Raw genomic sequence first — 19,717 nt, 5'->3', positions numbered from 1 at the left:
ATTTAAAACGCAAAAGAAAAAACACATTACAACATACAAAGTAGATTTTAATGAAAGTGATCACTTACATTTTTGTATACAAATCTGGAATGAAAAAATATCTTGCTGATTCATGAATAAAATAAAACTGATAAAGCAGAGCCAGGGAATATCACATTAAACAAGAGAGTAAGAAAACATTTCCTAAACATCTTGAGTCTACTAACATCTTGCAATCAACAGGTTGAAAAAAGAATTTAAAATAAACATTTCTTTCTTAACCAGAAGACTCTGCTTTGACCAACAAGTCAGTTTTCCCTAATAGGTTTTTCTCCTAGTATCTCTAAACTCTCACTCCTTGCAAATACACACAAACCAATGCCACCATCAGTCACCAAGAATTTCTGCCTTCAAAAAATGAAGTCACCCCTGAATGGATTTAAAAAAAAACAAAAAACACCAAGACCTCATTTTAAGTTGAAAGATACAAACAGACTGAAAGTATTGGGTCTAGTAATAATTAATGTCGTTTTTAACATTCGTTTAAAATCTTGCTTGGCGTTGACTTGTATTGACATAACCTTCAAACACGTGGTATCTACAGAACGTGTGAAGTGCAATTAACAAGTTTTGCTTGAAAAAGTTTGTGTTTGGTTTGGTTTTTGTTGCAAAACTAGGGCTAAGAAGATGGTGGATGAAGAGCATATTCGGCACTGCATGCTTTACGAGTTCCAATTAGGAAGAAAAGCAAGTGAGGCTGCAAAAAACATCTGTAGTGCTCTTGGGTCAAGATGCAGTTAGCGCCAGAAAATGCCAGCGTTGGTTTGAAAAATTTCGCGAGGGAAATTTTTCGTTAGATGACAAGAGTGGTCGAGGCCGTGTGTCCAATTTTGATCAAGAAGCTCTTCAAGCTCTTTTGGTGCAAAATCCTCAAATTACCCAACAAGAGCTTGCGACGACTTTAAATTGTTCACAAAAAACAATTTCCAATCAATTGCGTGCACTTGGCAAAGTCCAAAAGTTTGGAAAATGGGTTCCTCATGAGTTGACCGACAACAACCATAATCAAAGAGTCACAATTTGCAGTTCGCTCCTCTCTCATCAAAACTGTTTGCCGTTTTTAGAGCAAATTGTTACCGGAGATGAAGAATGGGTGCTGTATGTTAATTTGAAAAGGCGGCCTCAATGGTTGGACAAAAATGAGGCTCTGCAGCCCACGCCAAAACCTGACTTGCATGCGAAAGAAGTGATGTTGTGTGTTTGGTGGAATTTTAAAGGAATTCTTCATTATGAACTTTTACCATCTAACCAAACCATTACAAGTGCAGTGTATAGTGCCCAATTGGAAAGGTTAGCCCAAGCTTTAAGAGAAAAAGAACCCGCGCTGATTAATCGGAAGGGCGTAATTCTTCACCATGATAACGCACGACCGCATACTGCAAGAATCACTGCTGAAAAATTGCGCCAGTTGGAATGGGAAGTTCTCCCTCAACCTGCATATTCTCCTGATATTGCCCCTTCCGATTACCATTTGTTTCGTTCTTTGCAAAACTTTCTTCTTGGAAAAAAATTTAATAATGAAGAATGCCTCAAAAATGCATTGACTGAATTTTTTGCATCAAAATCACAAGAATTTTACAACAGAGGGATTAAAATGCTTCCTGAGCGTTGGGCACAAGTAGTAGAAAACAACGGCAACTACATTGTTGATTAAATTTTGTTGAATTGTTTAAATAATTTCGATTTTAAAAAGTATTAGAAAACGACATTAATTATTACTAGACCTAATAAAAGGATGTAAAAAATAATTCAATAAAATGGAAACAAACAAAAGCTGGGAAGAAATAATTATATCAGACAAAACAGACTTTTAAACAAGGGTGAAGAACATCCAGTCCACGAGCCTTATTATAAGGCCCATAAAATCATTTGGTCTGGCTCTGCCAAGGCATCAGGGATGAGTTAATTAAGTGACCAAATACAGCAGGCTAATTTTTAAGTTGATAATTCTGTATGGCCCCAGAATGATGTCATAAATATCCAGATGGCCCTTGGCAGAAAAACGGTTTCCCACCCTACTTTGAAACAAAGGCTATAATAAGAGACAAATGAGGACCCAGCAATTCTACTTCTGGGCACTTATCTGAAAACAAAATTCTAACTCAAAAAGATATATGCACCTCAAGGTTCACTACAGCATTACTTACAATAACCATGATATGGAAGCAACCTAGGTGTTCATCAATAGATAAATGGATAAAGAAGTAGACACACTCAGACACAGGAATATTATTCAGCCATGAAAAAAAGAATGAAATCTTGCCATTTGTTTTGGCAAATGGCAAATCTAGAGGGTGTTATGCTAAGTGAAATAAGTCAGAGAAAGACAAATACTGTATCATTTCACTTACCAGTATATGTAAAATCTAAAAAACTAAACAAATGAACAAACTCATAGGTAGAGAAAAACTGACAGTTGTCAGAGGGATGAGGAGATGGGCAAAAAAATATAGGAGATTAAGAGATACAAACTTGTAGTTATAACATAAATAAGTCACGAGGGGAAAAAGTTGTCAATAACATCACAAAACTTTGTATGATGACAGATGGTTACTGGACTTTTCGTGGTGATCACTTTGTAAGGTATATAAATGTCAAATCATTATGTTGTATGTCAACTAATATAAAAAGATTTACTTTTTTTTAAAATGATGTTACCAGTCTTCAGGACCCCACCCACTAAGATGAACTTTTAAAGTCCATTAGTCTGGCTTAAAAAAAAAAAAAAAAAAAAAAAGTTGGGGAGGAAGGCAAGACAAAAAATAAAATGCTCTTATACTAGTAAAAGTCTGTCCTAGTCAATTAATGGTGAACATCTTAAGTCATACACAGATCATTGTTCTGCTAAAATCTACTAGGTGCAGACAGAAAACTAGTCTTACTACAGGTTATCAATGAAATATCACATCCCAAAAATCCTTTCACAACAGCATTTTAGAAACCTCCAAAAGTGAAAAGCAGCACAATATAATCTATACTAATAAAAGGGAAATATGCTAATTAGACCAGACAGACTGGACATCTACTGGACAAAGCCACAGTGGCTGCTAGGCCGAGGAGGATTGGCAGCCACAGTGGCCAGCAGTGGCAGCAGCAGCGGGGGTGATAGGAGTGGTCCTTCCCCTGATAGGCCTAGTCGCCTCCACAGAGGGAGGCAAGACTGTGGCTTAGAACTGTTCCCCGAGGGCCTAAGCAGTCAATAGGACATCCCCTGAGGGCTCCCGGGCTGTGAAAGGGGGCAGGCCAGGCTGAGGTACCACCACCACCACCACCACCACCACCAGTGCACAAATTTTTGTGCATCAGGCCTCTAGTCTTTACATAAAATGCAACTGCTTAAAAACAACAACAACAACAAAAAAAAAAAAACCATACCTGCAATCTGAGAACTTGGTTACAGCATTTTAAGTTTATGGGTTAAGGATAGCTATCCTCACTTTACAAATAAAAAAAGGAATCTCAAGAAAATACTAAAATTATGTTTAACATCATCATTGTTATCAGTTACAATAGCAAAAGAATGAGCACTTACTCCAGGCACTACTAAGCTCTTTATAATCATATCTCATTTAACCTTTATGGACACCTTTCCAGGTAAATGCTATTACTAGTATCTCCATTTTAGAGATTGTTAAACAATCTTAGAGATCAATTTGCCAAAAGTCATAAATATAAGTCACAACACCAGGACTTAAACTCAAATTGGTTCAACTGTGTACATTCAACTAATTCCCTGCACTTCCCCCTCTTTGTTTTTCTGAACCACACTCAAATAGTTTTCAACCAATTATTTCCGAATAAATACAAGTTAAGGTTACCTAACTACTCCTGCTCCAAGCCCATAAAATTTTTACTGTAAAATCCCCATTCTCTAAAAGGGGAAGAAAACTGAGACCAACAGCCACCTGCTTGGAGTCTCAGAGCTTAACTGCCAGGAAAAAAGAGAAACAAATTAGAATACTGGCAGTTTATATTCTGAATTCTAACTCTGAGGGGAAAAAACAGATGCCTGGCACAAGAACCTAGGATAGGTGAACATAACCCTCTCCTTTGAGCTAGTATGCACACAAGGCTATGGGGCTTGTGTAAGAACCAGAGCGGGTTTGGCACCGGTAAGTCTCTCAAAGAGGAGAGAGAGACACAAGACCTGCTTAAGACAGGCATTAGCTTAGCACCGCATCTGAGATACCTGCACCTGAAATACAAGGGGGGCAGACAGGTGTGTCTGTGTTGCGGGGGAGGGAAGTGTCCAAACTCTGATGAACCTTAAAATTCCAGACGAAGTTTCAAACTGACTCCACAGGTGACAGACAGAACCCTGACACCGCCTCTTCCCCAGGAGCATGGCATAAGCACATCTCTGTACAGCTCGTCTTCATTTCCAAAGGCTCTTGCCACCTGTTTCTTAACTCATCTTCATCAACAGCATGACCATGGTCAAGTTTGGGGGGGGGGGGGGGGGGGAGCCACACACACAACGAATGTGACTATAAAATGCAACTGACCTGGACTTACACGTCGGAAGGCTGCGGCCCTGTGTGGAACGGGGTTTCTCAGCCTGGCAGGTGGGCAGGCCGAAGAAGACTACCGTCCCCGTTTTCCATAGGGGGGAGCCGAGCCGAGGCTGCGGGGAGCGGGCTGCACAAGACCACAGGCCCAGCGAGAGGAAGGAAGACCTGGACACCGCCCCGGGGCCTCGGACCCCACGTCCTGGGGTTCCTCCCTCACGCCACTCCGAGGGAGAGGCGGCTTCCCGCCGAAGGAAAACTTAATGATCGGACGCGGGGTGTCCCGGGAGCCTCCCCAGAGAACCAGGAAGTGCCTCCGCCCGCCGACTGCGCACTCCCAGCCCGTAGCCCAGGGCTCCGGGCGGCGCAGGCAGTGGACTCCCGCCAGAGGCTCGCGCCCCGGAAACCGCTCCCGGCCCGGGGTTGTCTCCGGACGGCCTCTGCGGCCCTCGGCCCCGGACTCACCCCGAGTCGCCACGGACCCGCTCAGTACCTGTTGAAACCCAGAAAAGAACGCCCCCTCTCTACAGGGAGTTTTGGGGCGAAGGCCCTCAGCGGGCACACAGCCCCAGGCAGAGCCAAAGGGCCTCGGGGGCGGTAGGATTCCCCAAGTCCCTCAGGGGTCGGAGGGCGGGAGCTGCCCAGGAACCTCCGCCCCAGGCGGGGGCCCGCCCCGCGTGTCACGTGAGAAGAAATACCGGTAGCAAACTAAAGAGAAAGGAACTCCCTCCGGTCCGAGGGGTGAGGGGGGGAGAGAAGGCCAGAATCCCCAGCTCAGGGAGCAGAGGGAAGGCGGGACGGGGGGCAGGGAGGCAGAGGGACTCGGAGCAGCTGGTTACCGGGCGCGCCGTCGTTCTCTGCTTCCGCCGCCGCCGCCTCCTCCTTCTCCTCCTCCTGGAAGCTCTGGCTCTTTCGTCGGCGCCCCGGGGGCGAGCGCCAGGCCTCGACTCCGCCCCGCGGCGCCGCAGGGCCTTCTGGGGGCTGTAGTCTCGGGCCGTCGACTGCTACGGGTCACGTGGGGGGCGGGGCTAGCAAGAGGAAGAGGTGGGGAAGGTGCTTGGGCTCAATTCTGTCCCCTGCCCCTCAGCTACAAAGGTACTCGGATCTCTTCACATCCCACTCAATCATATCATCCCTCCTCTTCACAGCCAAGTTTCTTGGAAAAATATAGTCTAAATTCGCTGTCTCCACTTCCTCCTCCGTCCTCTGCCTCCACAGAAAATGTCCTTGTTGCCCAATTCATCAGAGATAGTTTCAGGTCCTCTAACCTAAGTGTTAGGTTTAGGCACTATTTGATGCTGTTGGACATTATTTTTTCACTTATTTTCTGGCCCTAGTCAGGTTTTCCTTCTTCCTCTCAGGCTCCAAGAACTGTTTTTTTCTAACCCACCTCATATATTAGTGTTCTCCAGCGTTCTTGGTATTGCTCTGGGGGAGGGACTCCCCCTCCTCTCTTGAGTTGTTTGTATTCCCAACTTCATAGACTGAGGCCCTCCTCATCCACATCTCACAGACGTTTCAAAAGTGAAACTCCAACCTTCAACCTAGATTCCTCCCTCTCTCTCTCACTTCCTCCATCACTTATGCCCGAATAGTCTCCAAATCTATCGCCCAAGTATCTCTTGAACCTCTTCCCTCTTCACACCCACTGCCCATGATTTGACTCAGACCTGCATTATTTCTTACTTGATTATTCATGGTTTTCCACACTGGTCTCAGTTCCTCGGCACCTCTATCCAGCCCTCCCTACTACCATCAGGCCCATATATGCAAAGGGAATTTTTATTCCTGTCACCTTTTGGGTAAAATCTTTTTAAGTATCCACTTGATTAAGTTTGAGAAGGGAAACAGGGGTAAATCCTTTGGGGTGGCTTTTGCAACATATGGAAGTCAGCCCTACTATTTCACACCGCACCCTCCCCACACCCCCATATTGTGGTTGGAAGGTTCAGAGAAAGATAATAGCATACTCTAGTGTGAGGAATTTTTTTTCAAAAATTCCCCAGGTGATTCAATTATTCAACAAGGTTGTATTTTTTTTTAAATATATTTTATTGATTTTTCACAGAGAGGAAGAGAGAGGGATAGAGAGTTAGAAACATCGATGAGAGAGTGTCATCAATCAGCTGCCTCTTGCACACCCCCTACTGGGGATGCGCCCGCAACCAAGGTACATACCCTTGACTGGAATCGAACCCGGGACCTTTCAGTTCCCAGGCTGACGCTCTATTCACTGAGCCAAACCGGTCCCGGCAACAAGGTTGTATTTTTGCTGCTTAAAAATAACAGCAAGCAAGGCAGTCCCTGTCCTCATGGAATTTAGTTTCTTGGAAGAGACAGATATTAATCAAATGGCTCCATACCAAAAATGAGACCCAGCAATAGCAACAAAAACCCACAACTACCAGCTGTGGTAAGAATTATACAGGAAGAGTAAGCAGTCCCTTTCCCTCTTTCTCTGCCCAGGCTGGGAATCGGTTTATGTTCCTCAGCCTATCAACACAGCCTGTCAGGAGCTCCCTCCCTTATACATCTAGATTTACCAAACTGCTGTATTGATTCACTCTCTCACTTTTGCACAAGTTGTCCCTCTGTTTGGAAAACCCTTCCCTTTCTCCTGTAACTAAGTGTATTCTATATTATTCTTCTCTGTTGGATTCAAAGCATACCCAGTAGAACACCTGCCATATAGAAGGATTTTCTGAGAATTGGACTGAGGTGATAACTCCCAGCCCAGCAAAGGTGAGCTGAGTAGGGGAGCCAAGAACGGTTGAATGTGGGCTCCTGAGAGCAGAGCTACATTAGCCAGTTTAGGTGGTATAGGGCGTGAGCCAACCATCATCCAAAACACAGATCAAGTAATACCTCTTCCAGGAAATCCTTGCTGAGCTCCCCAGGATGAACTTTTGCCTCTTTCCTGGGTACTCATTGCACCCATGCTGACTTTTCTTTCATTGATATGCCACAGCCAGCTCATATCAACCTTGAAAAGGCAATTTAAGCTCTCAGGAATTTTGCAATTCTGTTCTTAAACCTTTGGTGGCTTGAAATCAGCTGTGATGGGAGTATTCATACCACCATGGAAATCAGCAAATGACAAATTAGGGATTTTTCTTTCTTTTTTTAGTGTTAATTTGCCAGGGCACCACTGCCTTTGTCATAACACACATCTCTTCATTGTACTGCGGTATGAATCCTCTATTAGATGAATTCCTTACAGCAACTTCATTTAGCAAATATTTATTGATATTTATTACTATGTTCCAGAGACTAGCAAGATGCTTAAGAGTTATACAGTGGAGTACAAACAAACATAGTCCTTACTGTTATGGAGCTTACAATCTAGCAGATAAGACAGAAAATAAATGAAGAATTACATATGTACAAATTCAGCCTGGCTGCTTTGTGATAGAACATCCTGGCAATGAGGGGTGATTGACACTATTTTAACAAGGTGGTCCAGGAAGCTCTCTGAGGCAGTGATCTTTCCACTGAGGATGAGAAAGAGATAGTTGAGAAGATAACCAGGGGGGGAGAAGTGTTCCAGCCAAATGGATGAGACTATACAAAGAAAGAGCTAGGTTGTTTGAAGGACAGAATGGTCAGTTTTGCTAGCATGGTGTGATCATTAAATTTATGTGGTGTCAACTTGGCCACAGCATGCCCAGTTTAAACATTATTTAAAATTAAATAATTAATAATTAAACATTATTAACAAAATAATTAATAATTAAACATTATTAACAAAAGGGTGTGTCTTTGGGGATGTTTACAGATGGAATTAGCTTTTCAATTGGTAGAATCAGTAAAGTAGTCGACCCTTGAACATCATGAGGATTAGGGGAGCCAATCACTGTGCATTGGAAAATCCATGTATAGCTTTTGACTCATCCACAGTCGTCTCACAGTCATCTCCCTCAGAATCTATGGGAGATTGGTTGCAATATATCCTGAGGATACCAAAATCTATCGGTGCCTAAGTCCCTTATATAAATTGGCAAAGAATAATGCAAACAGTCAGCCCCCTTCCTGTGGATTCCCAACCATGGATCAAAAATACTGTTTTAGATCCTTGGTGGTTGGTTGAATCTGAAAAATGAAACCCAGAAATAAGAAGGGCTCTCTATGTTGGTTTTTTCAAAAATCCAAGCATAAGTGGACTAGTGCAGTTCAAACCCATATTGTTCAAGAGTCAACTGTAGATTGCTCCCCTCTCCAATATGAGTGGGCATCATTCAATACAGTGAGGGCCTGAGTAGAATAAAAATCAGGAAAAGGGAGAATTCAGTCCCTCCTTGATTGTGCACATGAGCTGGTACATTTGTCTGTTAAGTCTTCACCTATTCTTGACCTGAGATTTATCCCATTGGTTCCCCTGCTTCTCAGGCCTTCGAACTCAGACTAGAATTACACCACTGGCTTTCCTAGGCCTCCAGCTTGCAGATAGCAGATTGTGGGACTTCTCAGCCTCCACACCTGCATGAGCCAATTCCTCAAAATAAATCTCATTTTGTATATGCATATATATAAAGAATATATATCTGATATGTAGAATATAACATATATATATATATATATATATATATATATATATATATATATTATACACACACACACACACACACACACACACACACACATGTATAAAAGGCAAATATGCTAAATGTCCTACTGTTCGACCAGTCACTATTACGCGAACTGACCACCAAGGGGCAGACACTCAACATAGGAGCTGTTGTGATGTGCACTGTTCATTTACACAGAAATGGCACTACAGACCTGGCACCAACAAATCAACACTCGGCTTCCCCCAAGTGGGAAACAGGCCCCACCAACACCCCAAAGTAACAGCACATCAAATCGCAGCTAACACTGCTGAGACCCCATGCCGCAAAATGCAGCCCACAGCCCAGCCCAGCCCAGAAATGGTGGCTGTGGGCGCCGGGTAATAACGTCATATAGCAATGCCTGGCTTCCTCTCCTTAGTAACTAGCCTCCTTGGAGTTTCTTCAGCCCAGGAATATGGCTTGCTTTATAGCCAGGTGCAAAGATTTTATACTTTAATCAAATGTCTGTGAAGTGTTTTCTCGTGCCTCATCTCATTTGATCCTCACAAAGTCCTGGAGTAGGTAGATAGGAGACTTGGTGGAATCCTATTTTCTTTTCATTAGCAGGAAAACAGAGATTTAGAAAGTTTAGAAACTTGGCCCAACTGAAAAGTAGTAAGAAATGGTGGCACTTGAAAATGACTTCAGGTTTTCTCACTACATAGAATATAGTCAAACAATGCTACAGTTAAATATTTCACCCTTTGTTCTCCCGGCATGATCCACAAAAATCTACTTCGTGTTGGTATTTACTGCTGTGTTGTTGACAATTACCTGAAAGAGAAGTTGGGATGCTTCATGGGGTTGGAAAAAGTAGCTAAATCAGAAAGCAGGTCTAACTAGTTTATTCTATATATACAGAGGTCTCTCTGGGGCCAATCACATGCGTGTGTTTCCATCTGTCATTCTCAATTGTGAATTTGGTTGATGCTTCTATTATAGAGAAAGGGCAAATAGCGATATTAACATATTTCTTCTAATTAATTTCCTTTCTTTTTTTTTTAAATATATTTTATTGATTTTGTACAGAGAGGAAGGGAGAGAGATAGAGAGTTAGAAACATCGATGAGAGAGAGTCATTGATCAGCTGCCTCTTGCACACCCCCCACTGGGGATATGCCCGCAACCAAGGTACATGCCCCTGACTGGAATCGAACCCGGGACTCTTCAGTCCCCAAGCCGACGCTCTATCCATTGAGCCAAACTGGTCCCAGCTAATTAATTTCCTTTCAATGTGTACCAAACCATGCACCAAGCCACTAGTATCCATATAATAGGATATGTATCTTATTTAGATAAACTTATGCAGTGTCTGTGTGTGTATGTTTTAAAATAATCATCTAAGATATCCTATATAATAAAAGGCTAATATGCAAATTGACTGAACTGTGGTAGCTATGACACACACTGACCACCAGGAGGCTGATGCTCAGTGCAGGAGCTTCCCCCTGGTGGTCAGTGCACTCCCAGCTGCTCAGCCAGAATCCAGGCTCACATCTGGCGAGGGCAGCAGCAGTGGCAGGAGCCTCTCCCACCTCCCCAGCAGCACTAAGATTGTCCAACTGATGGCTTAGGCCTTGAGGGATCCCAGACTGGGAGAGAGTGCAGGCCAAGCTGAGGAACCCCACTGAGTGCACGCATTTTGTTTACCGGGCCATATATATATATATATATATATTGTATTGATTTGGTTTCTCTGGGGAACTTTCACAGATGGCAGGAGCGTGAATTAGGTGATCCAAATGACACAAGGTAATTAGAGTCAGGTGTGCACAAACAACCTTAAGGCCATGGTGAGGACTGCGATTAAATTAGAGCAACCAATGGGGTGGTGTTACCCGATCCACATTTCAATCACTCTTGCTTTTGTTTGGAGGACCAGAGTAGACGTGGGAGCCCATTTACTGCAGTAGTCTAGGTAAGAAATAATAACACAAAGTGCTGGCGCTAAAACAAAAGGGGTGAATTTGACAAATATTTTGCAGAGCCAACAGGACTTGCTGGTGACTGAATGTAGGGGAGAATGGGCTGATGAAGGAAAAAGGACCCAAAGGCAGAAATTGTTTATATTCATCTTCATATCTGCAGCTTCTAGAATAAAGTCTGGCACATAGTAGGTATTCAATAGTTGTGCTGAGTGAAGGTATCCATTCAATGTGCTAAACTCTGTGTTCTTCATTCATACAGGGCCTTCACTAGCCTATATAGTATCTTCATGCAAATGAGGAAAAAATGCCCCTTCCTCCAGACAGATAGGCTCATCACAAGGGTGCCCAGATCAATTAGCAAGTTGGGGCTGCATTTTGCCCCCTTTTGCTGCTGCAGCTGGCATCCTTGTGCAGTGCACAGTTTGCACAACCACATATGGCATCCCTGGCTTAACATCCCTGAGAGATGGTTTTGTGGCTTTAAGCCCAGTATGCATGGGGAGAATTTGAGTTCCAGGGAGGGAAGCTGCCTGCCTGGGGACACCAGACCTGCTGCTGTGACTGAAATTCAAATCTCTGCCCTCTGAATCCCTGTGGGCTCTTTAGCTTTGGAGCCACATTGTCTCTCCCAAATCACTCAGCCCATCAATAAAACGCTAAATTCAAAATGGTGACTTTGCTTCCTTGAGTTTCTCATCTGTCTCAGTTACTATTGTTAGAGTATTTCACATTTACATAGTATCCAATATGTGCTCAGTCCCTTACAAAATACAATAAAGGAACATGAAACCAAAGGATCTTTTCTTTTTTTAAATAGACTAAATAAGGAATGGCTGCTTAAAGGGACCTTAGCTCTTGGATAAAAATGGTGATATGTTGGTTTAAGGCAATGGAGAGGGGGAGAAATAATACCCTCTTGCAAGCTGTTTTGCCTTTGAACTCCCAACCATGGGGGTCAAGGACATAAGGAGGAGAAAGAAATGCCCTAGAGGAGGACAAGATTCTCCCTTTAATAACAATAGCGTTTAACATTTAACAAGTGCTTAATGTGTACCGGGAACCGTGCTAAGCCCTTTACATGTTCCATCTGAGTCAATGCTTGCACAACAGTATAAGGTACAATCTGTTATTACCATCATTTTACACTGGAGGAAACCGAGGCCCCAGGCTATGCAGCTAATAAGTGACAAACCTGAGATTTGAAACAAAACAGTCCGGCTCTAGAATCTGAGCTCTCAGCCACTAAATTATACCATCTCTCATGCCAGCTCACCTGTTTTAATAATGTGACCCTTTGGAGTCCTGGGGTAATTAAAGGAGGATATCTGGTTCTCTGACTCTCAGGGATTCCATGTCATCTGTCTGTTCAATGATTCTCAGCCTAGCTTCAAAGTAGACAGGCATTTATAAGAGAAAAACCCTGCGGGGGGGGGGGGGGGGGGGGCGGAGAGAGAGACATTTCACAATCTCCTCGGAATTTTAATAGCCTCCCAACATGATACCATAATTACTTGGTTGGCATGGAAGATGGAGGAGAAAATGTTTCCAGGAGAGAGGGACTAACCAAGCCTGCCCCTTGGAAATGTGGGTCCTGATGGGTCCCTCCTCACTTGAAATTTCTTTGCTTTTGTATTTTCAGCCAATAAGTACAGAAGCATCCAAATTTTATTGAACTTTTGGGTATTTGGACCCTTCCCTCATAAAGTGCTACAATCCAGATTTGTATGGGTCTTGGACATCAACCGGAGGAATTATAAGACTTTTCAGGACAATAGGAGGGCAAGGTATCAAGGGGCAGCTTCCATTTAATTCAGAAAAAGCAAAAGAGAGAACTCAAGAGCAGCAATGACTCCAGGCCCCCAAGCCTAAACTAGGAGCCAGAGAACTCTCTCAACTCTAGATGAAGCTACCTTAAAGATGGCATGGACATATCTATTGTTTTGGTTGACTCTCTGGGTTGTGAGGTCACAACATCTGATGCTCTTATACAGCTGTGAGTTGTGCCAGCACCCCACCACCATACTACCACCACCACACACACACACACACACACACACACACACACACATATCCCACCACTAGTTTCCATCTCTTGATGTCCGGACTTGTACAGCTAAACTATCTAATACCACCATGCCTGCTTGGAGGGAAGGCTTGGTGATATTATGCCCATAGTCATCATGATCTGAGAACAACCTGACTCCTAGAAAGAGAACTCTAAAATAGTGTAGCAACAACTGCCAAGTTGAATCTCACAGCTGAGTTCTGAGTGAACCAGTCAGGTATCCAGAACTGGGTTCCAACACGACATCATCTGTGCCATGATATCGACATCCTTTACACCTGCCCCAGGATGTGCAGCCTCTACAAAACACCCCCCACTTCCCTAGACTAACAAGTCACTTCTGCCTCCTCCTCCCAATAATCCTTGGCTATATAGTTCCCACCAAATCATAACTGTATGCCTCTACCCCACCATGGCAAGTGTCATAACCAAGCACCATTCATGGCATATGGGCCCCACTCTTATTTATTGGATAAACTAGTCCTCTCTCTGTTCTTTAAAGCAGGAATGGGAATGGGGAGCCAAAGGTAAAATCCGAGGAAATCAAGTAACCAATAACTTTAGTTTACACTCTCATTCCTCAAGAACACTTTTGCAGATAGCACCTCTCCGTGCCCCACCCCCTGCCTCCCAATTCCCTGACCTCTAAAAATAACCTAGCAAAGCATCTGATGAATTACCTGGGAATAGAGAGAACTTCACAAAGAGTGATTCTATTTGACCTGATCCCTCTACTCACCTTTATGAATAACTTGGGATTAAATCCTACTAGCTCTTTTAATTACTAGCTGTGCAACTTTAAGCAAGATACTTCATCTTTATGTGCCTCTGTTTTCTGATGCATTCAATAATAATTGTGGGAACATCACAGCAGGTGGGCAAGGATAGTGATAACTGAGTGATACATTCTATATAAAGTGACCAGTTCCAGGTACATAATAAGCATTTCCAAAAATGGAAATTGGTTTGGAAACATTCCAAACATAAAGATGACAAACCCGTTCTATTTCGATCTTCAGATGGCTGGGTTTATTCCAGGGAGGGAGTGTTGAGCCGTTCTGGAGTTCTGTCTGGAGGCTCAGACAACTGGTGTCATCGACTGGTTCTAATCTGGATCTATCCCTCACCAGCAGTGGCTCTAGCCTAAGTAGCTTATTTCCCAAAGCCTGATGTCCCTAGTAGGGCCAGCAGAACTGAGCTGTCTCACAAGGGGGTGCCGGAAAGATCAATTCGTGTTAGCAAAGTGCTCTGGAAATGTAACATGCTAAATATTAATAGGTCTCTCTGAGTGTCGGGAAATGTGCAATCTGAACTCTGCTCAGGACAACTGAAGGTGGGGAGAGCAATTCTGGGCAGCCCGATGGCCACATCCTTGGTCTAATTGGGAGGTGGTGCTGATGAAGGGGCAGTGAGTGCAGCGCGCATGTGGGGGCTGGGCAGGGCTGTGGAGGGCAGCTCTGGAAGGAAGGATGTTCTGAGGAAGCACCTAACCCATAAAAGACAGAAACCTGGGGTAGGTCTTGGATGAACCCAGAAAAGCCCTTGAACTTTTTTTTTTCTTCACAAAAAAAAAAAAAAAAAAAAGCAAACATCAGCTCGCTGCTTGCTGTTCCTTCTCTGATTTCTCAGTTCTGCAGAAGACAGCACTGTGAGGGTGGCAGCCATTTGAATTCTTACCTGCTCTCAAACTCCAAAACCAAATAGGCAGGGTGATAGGTAGAAACTTATTTATCTTTAGTCAAACTCTCAGTTCAAAATCTTTAGTGTGGCCAGACATCAGCCTGTGCCACTGCTAAACATCTCTGGTGTAAGTCATCGCATCGGACCCTGCTCAACCGTCACCTCTTCCATATAGGCTTCTTGTATCCAACCAAGTTGAGCTGGGAGCTCCCCCTTAAGGACCCCCGTAGTGCTCTGTGCTTGTTCCTATGAGTGTATGCAATAGACACTGCCAGTGCTCTGCCTACATCCTTTGGCATCATCATTTCCTACACACCCATGGCTTCCTACTGCCTATGGCCATGCGTGTGCTCATCCAGACCTCAGGGCAGGCCAGAAGGTGGGAGTTCAGGGGCAATTCTCAGATTCTCACCCTCAGATGAGACAGAACTGAGGCAGCTTCTGCACTGGCTCTGAGCAATCCCTAGTGGGAGCGAGCTCCAGCTGCACACAGCAATCACCTGCTCACTAACACGCCCTGTTTTGGTTTCTGTTCCTTCTTCTCTGTCTCAGCGTCTCACCCCTCTCCTGGCACTTCCTAGGATTTCTGCCAGGGGACCGCTCCTGAGGCCCCCAGCCTGAGACACGGCACTTGCCCTGCTGCAGGAGAGTTATCTGTGTGTTCCTCTCATTCTCACGAGACATAAGCAACTTAAGGGAAGAGGCTGTGCCTACTTCATCTTTTTATCCTCAGTGTTTTGCATCATACCTGGAACATGAGAGCTCAGTAAATATTTCTTGGATGAATGAATGGATGGAGTATTGAGCTCAAGGATGATACCAGTAATATCTGGCACTTGCTGAGTTCTTCTAGGATTCGCTCACTGTTCTCAATAACAGCTCAGTACTAAGGAATTCTGCCCCAGGATGTAGGAGAAAAACAAATACCTGTCATACCTGAACTTCCCAGGTGTGGTCAGAAGTTGCCTGCACACCCCTGCAGTGAGCTGGCAGCTCGGGCGGACTGCTCCCTGCACGCCTCCTGCAGCTCTGGCCTCGGGAAATCCATCACCGCGGGCAGGACAGCCGCTTCTGCTGTATATAACAACCAATGCTCCTTTCTCCTCATGCCAACTCCTCAGGCCTCCTCTCTCTTTTCTGTTCTTCACATTAAAAAAAAAAAAAACTGGCTGGCTATATTTCATGAATTTTCTGCAGTGTTGCCTTTCTTCCGACTTTTTTTTCTTTCTTTCTAGGCACTGAAAGAAAGGGAAGCACATGAATCTGTAAGGACAGTGTCCAAAAAGCTGAAGCTAGAGAAGAAGCCAGTGCTCCAGGAAAAGCTGAAAGCAACCTGAGGGACTCAGCAGTGGTGTCTGGGGAGGAACTTCAAGCAAAGGCCAACCCCACTGTCTGTGGAAGGTGTGGCAATGTGTGTGTACACTAGGGGTGTCGAACTCAATCAGAGAAGGGGCCAAAATCTAAAATCCAACCTAAATCGCGGGCCGAATGGTTTACTGAACAGTCATAAACTGTCATTGTGATGGAAACGCAGCGGAGTGCAGTGATGACAGCGCGGTGCGGGCCACATTGCAAGGCCTGGCGGGACGGATTTGGCCCGCGGGCCTTGTGTTTGACACATGTGGTGTACACAGACGAGGTCAGACTCTTCCATGTTTGCTGTCACACCTTCTTCAATCTCTACACAGTGTTCAAACTAGAAATTGTATGCCAATCACAGAAGGATGAATAGCTGGAATTCTTTGCAGCAGAAGGAAAGGACCTCAGCAATTTACAGTGAGGTCATACATTCTACCATTGGCATTTGGGAAAGACAGAAACAAAGAGAGTGAGAGAGAATGAGCAAGCAGTTACAATTTAAGTAGTCTAGAGCATTCTGCCTGCCTTTCCACCCACTCAGCATATGCCCAGGAGATGGGAGATAATAAAATAATTAGTAACAGTCATGCAAATACGTATTATGTGCCAAGTGCTAAAGACCTTCATGAAGTTATAAATTTGGTCCCCAATATGACCCCATAAGGCAGGTACTGTTATGATCCCACTTTACAGATGAAGAAGCTGGTGCATAGAGAGACTGAGTAACTGCCTGTAATTAGTAAGTGGTGAAGCCAGGATTCAAAATTAGTCTGGCTCCAGTACCCAAATGCCCCCTATAGGAAGAGCAGCTAGGCAGTTAAGAGTGAATTGGGTGTTCAGAGATCCTTATTTTTTATACTTCGGGGCTCCTAATGCAAACAAACCAATTCCTTGGGTGCACAACTAAGAATCAGTGATTTGCTGCCATGCTAAAGATTATTCAAGGACAGTTTTGGGGACATGTCACTTTTAGCTTTCAATGCTGACTTGAGAATGTAACTCGTATGCTGGATGTAAGTTCTCTGTGCATGCAATTTGTCTAGGTCCCTAGACTTAGGTGGAAAATCCCCCAGACGGCTGAAAGAATTTGCAGACCTCAGGCCCACAGTAAAAAATCTTTGAGAAATCATGAAAAGTAGGAAATACTACATTTGGCCTCATTTTCAAAGAGATTAGGCTTATTTCTGTAAAATATAGTCAAGTACACCAAATGTTAATATCTGCTATAATTTTAGAATAGGCTTCCAAAAAGGTTAACTCACCAATTCAGCCCACAAATGTTTATTTGGTATCTGTTATGTGCCAGAGGCCCTATTCTTGGCACTGGGGATACAACAGGAACAAAACAGATGAAACCCATGCCTTCATAGAGCTTCCATTCTACCAGGAGACTGTCAGTTAATAAAGATAATTTCAGGCAGTGACAAATGTTATTAAATAAGGCAGGGTAAGAGGATAGCAAGTGACGAGACAAGGCTGGGGTAGATTTTAAGTGTCTCTGTAAAACTGACATTTAAGCAGAGACTGAATGAAGTGAGAGAACAATGAAGTGAAGGAATTGAATGAAATGAGATCCCTCCCAACTGCCCTTGCCTGCTGGCCATCTTGTGTCCACATGGGGGCAGCCATCTTGTGTGTTGGAGTGACAGTCAATTTACATATTTCTCTTTTATTAAATAGGGTAGAAGCCTAGTGCACAGGTCGGGACTGGCTGGTTTGCCTTGAAGGGTGTCCCGGATCAGGAAGATCAGGATGGGTATTCCCTTGGGTCATGATGCGGCCTGGGTGATGGGCCTGTGGTGGTTTGCAGGCCAGCCACACCCTCTGGCAACCCAAGTGGAGGCCCTGATATCTGGGATTTATTTATCTTCTATAATTGAAATTTTGTAGCCTTGATCAGAGGCCAGGGCTGACCAGAGTGGGCAGGAATGTTGGATTCCTCCACTGCTGGGGAAACCCAAGCCTCCTGCTGGCTCCATGGCCGCAGCCATCTTGGTTGGGTTAATTTGCATACTCACTCCTGATTGGCTGGTGGGTATGGCTTGTGGGTATAGCATAGGTATGGTCAATTTGCATGTTTCTAGATGTATATGTATATGTATATGTACATGTATATATGTATATATAAAAGGAAGTGCAAGAGTTCATGTGAACCATGAGAGGTGGCCAGGTGCCTACGTGTCAGTGTAAGGACCTTGGGTTTATTTCTGAGTGTGCTGGGAAGTCTCGGAGGAAGGCTTTGGGCAGGAGAGTAATGTAATCTGCTTTGGTTTTTAGAGAGATAGCTCTGGCTGTTTTCTAGACACAGAATAGGCCATCTCTGCTCTCTTCATTGGAAATACTACCTTTCTTTCCATAATTCCACAATATTTAGCCCATCTTCTATTATACCATTTGTTTTACCTTTATTTTGTGCACCCTCCACCCACTAGAGTGTAGTATTCTTAGAAAACAGAAATCTAAGTTTATTTGTCCTTGTCCCTCCACTTTGGTTGCTCCAATGGAAAACTCGTGTCTACTGGCTCACACAATGCCTAGAATAACTTAGTTTAGTTTAGTTTTGTTTTTTATATTTTATTGATTTTTTTACAGAGAGGAAGAGAGGGAGAGAGAGTTAGAAACATTGATGAGAGAGAAACATTGATCAGCTGCCTCCTGCACACTCCCCACTGGGAATGTGCCCACAACCAGGGTACATGCCCTTGACTAGAATCGAACCTGGGACCTTTCAGTCTGCAGACCAACGCTCTATCCACTGAGCCAAACTGGTTTCAGCTAGAATAACTTTGAAAATTACCAATATTATAACGAGACCTCCAATCTTTCATAAAAAATGCTGTAGCTGGCAATTTAATCACCAGATGTATGTTTGTGCTTTTTAAGGAACTTTGAAACTCTCAGCCTTTATAATTCTAAGAATAATGTTAAGTCATGAAAAAATAATAGAACTTAGTCCATACAAATGTTTGGATGCTCTACCCCAAAAAGTCATTGTTACACTTTCATAGAGGTTCTCCCTGCCTAGAGGCACCTTGATGCACCTTGTCAACTTGGTGAACACTTTCTCACCTCCCAAGACTCACCCGAATGTTCCTTTGTAGTCTGAATGAGGAGGATCACAAATAAAGTACTGTGCACATACAGGCCACACAATTTAAGAGGAATGTAGATAAATTGGGGAATGGCCATAGGAGGCTAACCAGAGAGTTGAGGGGTCTACAAACAAAATACTAATAAGAAATGGCTGAAGCTGGAACCGGTTTGGCTCTGTAAATAGAGCATCAGCCTGAGGACTGAAAGGTCCCAGGTTCAATTCCGGTCAAGGGCATGTACCTTGATTGCGGGCACATCCCCAGTAGGGTGTGTGCAAGAGGCAGCTGTTCGATGTTTCTCTCTCATCGATGTTTCTAACTCTCTATCTCTCTCCCTTCCTCTCTGTAAAAAAGAAAGACTGGGGGAAAAAGAAAGACTAAGGTGGGAGGGTGGGACTATCAGAGGCACAACAGCCATCTGCAGGTAGTGAAAGAGCTA

The 19,717-nt window shown here is 43.9% G+C and overlaps 1 protein-coding gene across 1 annotated transcript in view; it reads right to left on the bottom strand.

Annotated features, from left to right (window-relative positions):
* R3HCC1L (R3H domain and coiled-coil containing 1 like) overlaps positions 1-5,025 on the bottom strand; it is a 65,228-nt gene extending 60,203 nt beyond the window's left edge. Inside the window, exon 1 of the mRNA XM_045581971.1 lies at positions 4,545-5,025. The gene's annotated coding sequence lies outside the window, so the exon portion shown is untranslated. The remainder of the gene's footprint in view (positions 1-4,544) is intronic.
* Positions 5,026-19,717: the final 14,692 nt, after the last annotated feature.

The sequence above is a fragment of the Pipistrellus kuhlii genome, unplaced genomic scaffold, assembly GCF_014108245.1.
Source record: "Pipistrellus kuhlii isolate mPipKuh1 unplaced genomic scaffold, mPipKuh1.p scaffold_m20_p_15, whole genome shotgun sequence".
In the NCBI taxonomy this organism is placed as follows: domain Eukaryota; kingdom Metazoa; phylum Chordata; class Mammalia; order Chiroptera; family Vespertilionidae; genus Pipistrellus; species Pipistrellus kuhlii.
This window is presented reverse-complemented; position numbering and strand designations above follow the sequence as displayed.